We start from the raw sequence: 9,042 nt of genomic DNA on the forward strand, positions 1-9,042 counted from the left end.
GATGTCCCCTCACGCTCCTCCGGTATAACAGCCGAGCGGCTTTTAGCCGCATGGGTTGTTATATACGGATAGCCCATCGCCCGCTCGAAACAACGGTACTGGGATGATGCCTGCAGCTGCGGGCATCATCCCTGTATAACCCCGGAAAGCCGAGTACGCATATCTGCGTACGGTCGGCGGGAAGGGTTATTAAATATAATTATTACTAGTGTCATACAACATTAGAATTCTACTATAGCTTGTAGGCGGAACATTCAACCGGAAATGTACGATTGCGGCGTCGTACAGTTTAGTTGCTCCGTCGAATCTTCTTAGAACATTCAACAGACACCATAAGCCTTAAATGACAGATTCCACCTTAATTATTTCAGATTTTCGGACGAATGCATTTTTTAACGAAACGAAATAAACAAAAACGTATTTCGGGAGTAACTAAATAAATTTATTTTTCGGACGAAAACGAAATTCCGAAACAAAATATTTCAGTGTGCACATGTCTACTCCATAGTACAATGGGTAGAGCTGCAAGCTACGGTGTGTGAAGTTGAAAGTTCCAATCTCAGTGATGCCGTCGATAGTACAACACTTTACTGAAAACTTTATCGGCATGGGTCCCTTCTTCATATCGGTGAGCACCAAACAAACATGGAACATTAACATGGATGTGCTCGGGTTGAGTATCCCTTGGACAGAGCTGAAGAGCTGTGATTACATTACACTGAGATATGAACAAACTCCGCCCCTCTTGGATCCTCGTTGTAGTGTACTCAACATTGCTGATCAGTCCGTGTGCGAGTTGCAATGACTGAACAATGACATCAGAGGGCAGTAGAGAGATCTGCTTGATATAGAATAGAGTGAGAAAATATATTAAAATGACCCACGCTAAAATAGTCCAAGAACAAAATAGCTGCAAACACAAATACATTAAAAAAAAGTGTAGCGCTTATTACATGTACATCAAATCCAGGTGGATGTAAAGTCCATGTTAAATCCAGGTGAAAAAGGCAATAAAAAATGAGTGTGATCAAAAGCAAAGATCTCCCACCGTTCCCAGTGACACACAGGGGGGTTTATTTACTAAAGGCAAATCCACTTTGCACTACAAGTGCCTTAGATCTGAGGGGGACATGCAAGTTAAATAAAAAAAACAGCATTTTGCTTGTACATGATTGGATGATAAAATCAGCAGAGCTTCCCCTGACTTCAGATCTTCCTCTCAGATTTACAGCGGCTGCACTTTCAGTGCACTTGTAGTGCAGAGTGGATTTGCCTTTAGTAAATCAACCCCACACCCTCTTACCAAATATGATTGACCATTATTACAGAGAGTCAAACAGCGTAGAGGATCACCCAGCAATCAAATGTCGGGTTCAGCTACTGTAGATATCCTCTCGGAAACAGCGGCCTCATGCACTCATCAATGTGTACAGCTCAAAGAGAAAGGACACTCTCATGGTGCAGTAAATCATTACAATGAATGTTTATCAAGATAGAATCCACATGATATTCAAAACAAAGTAGTGTGTCAATGGGAAAGCATAGGTTTCCAACCTATGCCAGGACACATCTCAGGAGAAGAGGCCGGAGTTTCCCTTTACCTTCATTGGAGGAGAGGGGTGCAGGCCTTGTTATGAATGGAGTGCGGTTTGATCATTTTGGTCTGGATAGATTTGGCCCGTCGCCTTCATCCTCCATAACACAATGGTTAGAGCTGCAAGCTACGGTGTGTGAAGTTCAGGGCTGTAGAGCTATTTTTTTCCTGAGGGGGGGGTTCAGGTCTTTCAAACTTAAAGGCATCATTTGCACTTTAATGTTGGGGGAGGTACATGTGACAGCAGAGTTGGGGCCATGAGGCTTTGCAATGCAACGCAGCAAAAATGATCCCCATTCAACTGAATAGAAGGCAATGCACACAGTTGTGGTGGGTAGTGTTCTCATTAGTACAGCGAGCTCCTCCTAAGCTCCCTAGTGTTTTTTTCTGTTCAACCTGCTGGGTTGAACTAAAAAAAAACTTATCGTGTGAGCCAGACTTTAGATCTCATTCATATGTTCTAAATGGCCATGGAATGGCAAATATACCATGAATAGCTACCGCCAGGATCCCAGATCTTCCAATTTTTGTCAGCTGCTCAGCCTGTTCACCTGAGTGATGGGCTGAAAAGAACAACTACAGTTAACATGTATCTGTACATCCAGCGGTCCCCCATGTTTAAGCTCCGGGGGACAAAACAAAACACGTTGGAGTGTGGCCTGGTGGGAACCCGGGCTGAGGTCTCTCCCATCACTACTACATTACTATAGGACTCCGTGGATGTGCGGCACCAGGGATTTTTTTCTCTCTTCCCTTCAGTGACTACAGGAGCTGGGATGAGCTCCATCCCTCGTACGTTCGGTATCATCTACATTACTCCGCACATCGATTGAGCACGAGCGACACGCTAACAAACCGTGGGGTCACAGTGGTTACCTGCTGTTAGGGACAAATTTCTGACCCTGGATGCAGAGAGATTTTATCCAAGGGCAAAAATGTATCCCTACCTGCAGGTCACCACTGGATGTGCAGATACAGGTGGATAGATGTTTACAGCAGCAGACAGCCTTGGCTCTTTTCAGCCCATCACTCAGGTGTACAGGCTGAGCAGAGATTAGAACATCTGAGATCCCGGGTGCAGGTATTTGCAGGATACTTGCTGCACCATGGTCATGAAGGATGTATGAATGAGACCCAACACTGGATTTTAGCTAACCTTACTGTGCAAGTTGAGCAGGTGCAAGGGGCAACATATTGTAGTGGGCAGTAAATTCAGTGATATATTTAAACCTTGAAAAAATGTGTCCTAAGAAATTTTATGAAATGTTTTAAGGGATGAAAAAAAAAAATATTGTGCACTGCCTACCACAGGATGACGCCCTTTGCACCTGGTCAATATGGTTGGCTTTTATTCAGTCTTAAACTGTAGTAAACCCAGCTTTTGAACTTGTACCTACAAGTAAGCCTATAATAACACTTATCTGTAGGTATATTGAATATCTCCTAAACTTGTGGTGTTTAGAAGATATTCACATGGAAAGCAGCCGGTGATGTCACCGGTGCATACACTCTGAAGGGACGGCATACTGCTTGGATGTACTTCTTCTGGAGGGGAGTGCAGTTCGTTCTGCACTTTTGTAACCCATTTTTAGCCGACAGCCAGCTATAGCCCGCTGTCAGCTGACATCGCTCAGCAGGTCCAGGCTGTTGAAAGATCCTAACTTTGAAGTCATGATTCACCCAGATGCCTGGACCAGCAGCTAACCAGCCGCTCCTGCCCCCTCCACAGCCTGGCATTCCAATGAGCTTGGGGGAGGGGGGGCAGAGCCAGGGACGGTCACCACTCTTAGCTCACTGAAGGTTGAGAACTGAGTGATCAGCTGTCTTTGATCGCTCTGTGGTTTGTCTTATGACGCGTACACACGGGCGGACTTTTTGACCGGACTGGTCCGACGGACTTCCGACGGACTTTTGATGGACTTCCAATGGACTTTTGAACGAACAGACTTGCCTACACACGATCACACCAAAGTCCGATGGATTTGTGCGTGATGACGTATGACTGGACCAAAATAAGGAAGTTCATAGCCAATAGCCAATAGCTGCCCTAGCGTGGGTTTTCGTCCGTCGGACTAGCATACAGACGTGCGGATTTTCGACCGGACTGGAGTCCGTTGGAAAGATTTGAAGCATGTTTCAAATCTAAAGTCCGTCAGATTTTCGACTGGAAAAGTCCGCTGAAGGTCCGATGGAGCTCACACACGATCGGATTGTCCGCCGGACTCTGTCCGTTGGACCAGTCCGGTCGAAAAGTCCGTTCGTGTGTACACGGCATTAGAAGCAGCTGGGGACAGATGCAACATTGGATCGATGCTCCATCCACCTAGGTAAGTATATTTTTAAAAAAACATCTCTTTTAAAGGGAAAAAAAATCCCCCTCTCCCTCCTAAGAACCCTCCCCAAGCAAGGATTCCCACTGTAAAATATCTCCCATCCCTCAAATAACCCCCCAAAAATTAAACCCCCCCTGTCTCTAAACTTACCCCCCCCAAAGCAAAAATATCTTCCTCAGTCAACACCCTCTCCACCAGCAAAGATTCCTAATTATGAAGAATATCTCCCTTCATCAAATCAAACTCTCTCCGAGAATCAAATCCCTGCCATTAACCACCCCCTGTAAACTTCTCTACAAGAAACTCCCCCCCTTCTCCAAAAGCAAACCCACCCCCCTTTCCTTAACCCCCCATCGAAAGAAACTCCCCCAGGCTGGAATTATCACTTCCTCCTTCCTAAAACAGAAAATTGATGCCTCCCACTTACCAGACCTCAGATTCAGCACGACACAGAAGTAGGAAAACTTCATCCTCAGCAGTGCTGGGACAAGGCCATCTGGTGCCCAGGGCGAAGATGGCAAACTGCGCCCCCCCCCCCCCCCCCGGGTATAAAGAAAGAGTCAGTGTCCTTTCAAAACCAGAAAACACTTAAAACAATACAACACTGTAGCTGCGGCCCTGTCGTAGTATATGTACTGTGGCGGGTCGGCAAATGGTTAAGTTGTAAGTTCACCGCACCTCTGGACCCCTTTACATTAAACAGCACCCTGACCCTCTGGACTCCTTTACATTACACAGCACCCTGCACCTCTGGACCCCTTTACATTACACAGCACCCTGCACCTCTGGACTCCTTTACATTACACAGCACCCTGCACCTCTGGACCCCTTTACATTACACAGCACCCTGCACCTCTGGACCCCTTTACATTACACAGCACCCTGCACCTCTGGACTCCTTTACATTACACAGCACCCTGCACCTCTGGACCCCTTTACATTACACAGCACCCTGCACCTCTGGACCCCTTTACATTATACAGCACCCTGCACCTCTGGACTCCTTTACATTACACAGCACCCTGCACCTCTGGACCCCTTTACATTACACAGCACCCTGCACCTCTGGACCCCTTTACATTACACAGCACCCTGCACCTCTGGATCCCTTTACATTACACAGCACCCTGCACCTCTGGACCCCTTTACATTACACAGCACCCTGCACCTCTGGACCCCTTTACATTACACAGCACCCTGCACCTCTGGACTCCTTTACATTACATAGCACCCTGGACCTCTGGACCCCTTTACATTACACAGCACCCTGCACCTCTGGACCCCTTTACAATACACAGCACCCTGCACCTCTGGACCCCTTTACATTACACAGCACCCTGCACCTCCTAGACCCCTTTACATTACAAAACCCCCTGCACCTCTGGACTACTTTACATTACACAGCACCCTGAAGCCTTTGGGTTCACACTGGCGTCCTGGAGTTTGTCGCAGTGCTGGCGTATACGCAGTTTTTCTGCATTTTATCCCCATTTGTAGCTGCAGTCCCACAGACTTCTATTAGCTTGTGTAATTTTACTGTGTTTTCTGAAAGCACACCAAGATTCAGTATAGGGGACATTTGGTGCGCTTTCAGAAAATGTTTCAAAAATGTGTAACCTAATAGAAGTCTGTGGGACTGTAGTGAAAATTGAGGTAAATGCAGGAAAACTGTGTATACACCCGCACTGCAACTGAACCACAGCGCATCAGTGTGACCGCACTCGAGTCCTGGTTCACATATATGTGATGCAGGAATCAGCGCGATTCCAGTGCTGATTCCTGCATTGCATGTTGCTTGTCGGCCGTTCACGCTGCCCTTTGCAAACTGCTACGGGTGTCAATGTAAAATTAATGACACCCCACAGATCGGTTTGCAGATCGCAGTGAGAACTGTGCAATGGTGTAGGAATCGGATTGCATGGGTGTAAACACCCATGCAATCCGATTCCAGTGCAGACCAAAAAAAGGGTCCTGCACCGTTTTGGTGCAAATGCGATTTCAGCCATACAATTTGTACAGCAATGCGGTGCGAATCACATGCAATGTCTATGATGACACTAGTGAAAACACTGGCTAAAGGAACATGATGGGGCCAACTATTAGCATAGAGTTAATGAAAGACTCTGCTAGAGGACAACAGAGGAAAGAGGGGGGGTGAAAGATTTGGGAGAGAGAGAGCAGAGCCTGGACACAGTGATAGTGCTGATAACTCACTTGGATGTTCCCAGGTTGCTCACACTAGTTCCATGGCGGCTACTTGTTTAAATGTTCACGCCCCCACATTCCTTTCAGAGGCAGCACATGGGCTGCACGGAGCATGGACAGGACACAGAAACAGAGGGGAAGGAGGGGGCAGAGCCGATGCAGCCTCTTCCATTTCTGTGGAGGGGGGGAGTTGTACTCGATGGGCTATTAGAATTTAACCTGAGCTCTCCCTGCGCTGTCAGCATGTCACATCGCCGCTGCACTACCAAGCCTGTCCCGCTCTCACTGTTTCATACAGGGGAGGATGGGGGGGGGCCGCCTGACACCACCCCAATGTGTGGCACCCAGTTAGTACACCACTGCTGCGCCCCCTTCCTACAATAAATTTCTCCGCCCAGGGCATCCGCCCCTTCCGCCCACCCCGTGTACCGGCCCTGATCCCCAGTCTACCTTCAGCTGTGTCATATGATACCTCGAGGAGGAGTCTAGGAATTCCCTCAACCGTGTACTGTCAACTGCCGGCATCTGAGACCTCGCAGTCATTTCATGCTTTTCAGGGGGACCCCTTATTAAACTGAGGGGGTGGGGCACAATAGAAGGGGGGCTGGCTGCTGCACTCCGAAACTCTGATTGCTTCTGCTGTGCTGATGCTGAGGCTAAACAGCAGGGACACTGTCTGTGCATTGTGCCAGGATGCTCTGGGGGGGTTTGAACACCCCTGACCCCCCCCCTTATCTACGCCCCTGGTGAAGTTGCAAGTTCCAATCTAAGTTATGCCGCCGATAGTACAAAACTTTACCAAAAACTTTGTTGGCATGGGTCCCTTCTTCTCATCGGTGAGTGACGGAAAAAAAATGGAACATTAACGTGGATGTGCTCGGGTTGGGTATCCCTTGGACAGAGGCGAAGAGCTGTGATTACATTATGCCGAGATATGAACAAACTCCACCCCTCTTGGATCCTCGTCGTAGTGTGCTCAGTCCGTGTGTGAGTTGCAATGACTGAAAAACAACACCAGAGAGCAGCAGAGAGCTCTGCTTGATATACAGGAGCATGAGAGCTGACAACGCCGGTGTTTCGTCAGATTAGGCGACCCGTCAGAATGTGTAACGGAAGTGACATTCCGTCGCCACCATCTTGCTACACCCCGTGCTCCTCCACAGTGAGGATACACGGAGAAGGGGGAAAGCGGACATCTTGTTACACTTATTTTTAACAGTAAAGTGAGTTTATATAGTGAAATACAGTACTTCCGTCTGGTTGAATTTTAAAAGCAGCGGCAATCCTGCTGATCTCACAGGTTTACTAATCTGACAGAAGTTCGCTGCATTTAAAATTCAACATCTAACCAGATTGGAACTTGTAAACATGCCGATAAAGTTTTCAGTAAAGCGTTGTACTATCGACGGCATCACTGAGATTGGAACTTTCAGCTTCACACACCGCAGCTTGCAGCTCTAACCATTGTGCTATGGAGGATGGAGGGCGGCGGGCCAAATCTACTCGGAGTAAAATGATCAAACCGCGCTCCATTCACATGAAGGCCTGCACCCCTCTCCTCCAATGAGGGTAAAGGGGAACTCCGGTCTTATCTCTTGAGATGTATCCTGGCCTCCATATTGTATACATAACATTTGTATCAAAACTTTTTTTTTTCATTTGAATCTATTCATTTTCTGTAGCACTGGTAAAAAAAAATAAAAAAAAAAATGCACAATTTTTTATTTATTTTTTAACCACTTCCCGCCTGCCATATAGCAATATGACAAAGTAGTTCTGTTATCCTGACCGGACATTATATGACGTGATCAGGATAACAAGCCCTGCGCCATGAAGTCCCATCATCTTCCTCCACTTCTCCTCTTTATAGCGGAGCTGTTGGTGGTGGAGTTGAAGAAATTTGTGGACCTGTTTAGTGATCTCCAATGTATCAATGGCCAACTGGGAGTCTTTGAGTCGCTCGATGTCAGGAAGCTGTGGTAGGTGATAGTCCTGGCTGGGCAGACAGGCGCTGTCGGGTCTCATACTATTATACACTCACCGGCCACTTTATTTTTATCAGCCAATCATATGGCAGCAACTCAATGCATTTAGGCATCTAGACGTAGCGAAGATGACTTACTGAAGTTCAAACCGAGCATCAGATTGGGGAAGAAAGGGGATTTAAGTGACTTTGAATGTGGCATGGTTGTTGGTGCCAGACGGCTGGTCTGAGTATTTAAAGAACTGCGTATCTACTGGGATTTTAACACACAATCATCTCTCGGGTTTACAGAGAAGGGTCGGAAAAAGAGAAAATATACAGTGAGTGGCAGTTGGGGGGGGGTAAATGTCTTGTTGAGGTCAGAGGAGAATGGGAAGACTGGTTCTAAATGATAGAAAGGCAACAGTAACTCAAATAACCACTCGTTACATCCAAGGTATGAAGAATACCATCTCTGAACGCACCACACATTGAACCTTTAAGCAGATGGGCTACAGCAGCAGAAGATTTTATTTATTTATTTATTTATTTATTTCAGGTACTTATATAGCGCCGTCAATTTACGCAGCGCTTTACATATATATAAGATCACACCGGGTGCCACTCCTGTCCGCTAAGAACTAGGAATTAGAAGCTGGAGAAAGTGCAGAGAAGGGCAACCAAACTGATAGAGGCACGGAGGAGCTCAGCTATGAGGAAAGATTAGAGGAACTGAATTTATTGTCTCTTGAGAAGAGATTAAGGCCGGGTTCACACTAGTGCGAATTGGATGTGGGTTTCCCCGCATCCAATTCACATGACAGAAGAGTGTGCCTGGCTCTCAATGGAGCCGGTTCACACATCTCCCTGATGGCTGTGGAGCAGATTGCAGAAGGGTCCTGTGCGTCTTTGGCTCTGTTTCAGGTCCAAAAAATTTGTGCCTGATT

At 46.9% G+C, this 9,042-nt stretch overlaps 1 long non-coding RNA gene across 1 annotated transcript; it reads right to left on the reverse strand.

Annotated features, from left to right (window-relative positions):
* Positions 1-420: 420 nt before the first annotated feature.
* LOC141129728 (uncharacterized) lies at positions 421-6,508 on the reverse strand. Its single transcript, XR_012241852.1, has 2 exons — positions 6,142-6,508; positions 421-838 (listed from the first exon to the last, which is right to left on the reverse strand). It is a non-coding gene; the product is annotated as an uncharacterized lncRNA (long non-coding RNA).
* Between the last annotated feature and the right edge of the window lie 2,534 nt (positions 6,509-9,042).

The sequence above is a fragment of the Aquarana catesbeiana genome, linkage group LG02 (assembly GCF_042186555.1).
Source record: "Aquarana catesbeiana isolate 2022-GZ linkage group LG02, ASM4218655v1, whole genome shotgun sequence".
NCBI lineage: Eukaryota > Metazoa > Chordata > Amphibia > Anura > Ranidae > Aquarana > Aquarana catesbeiana.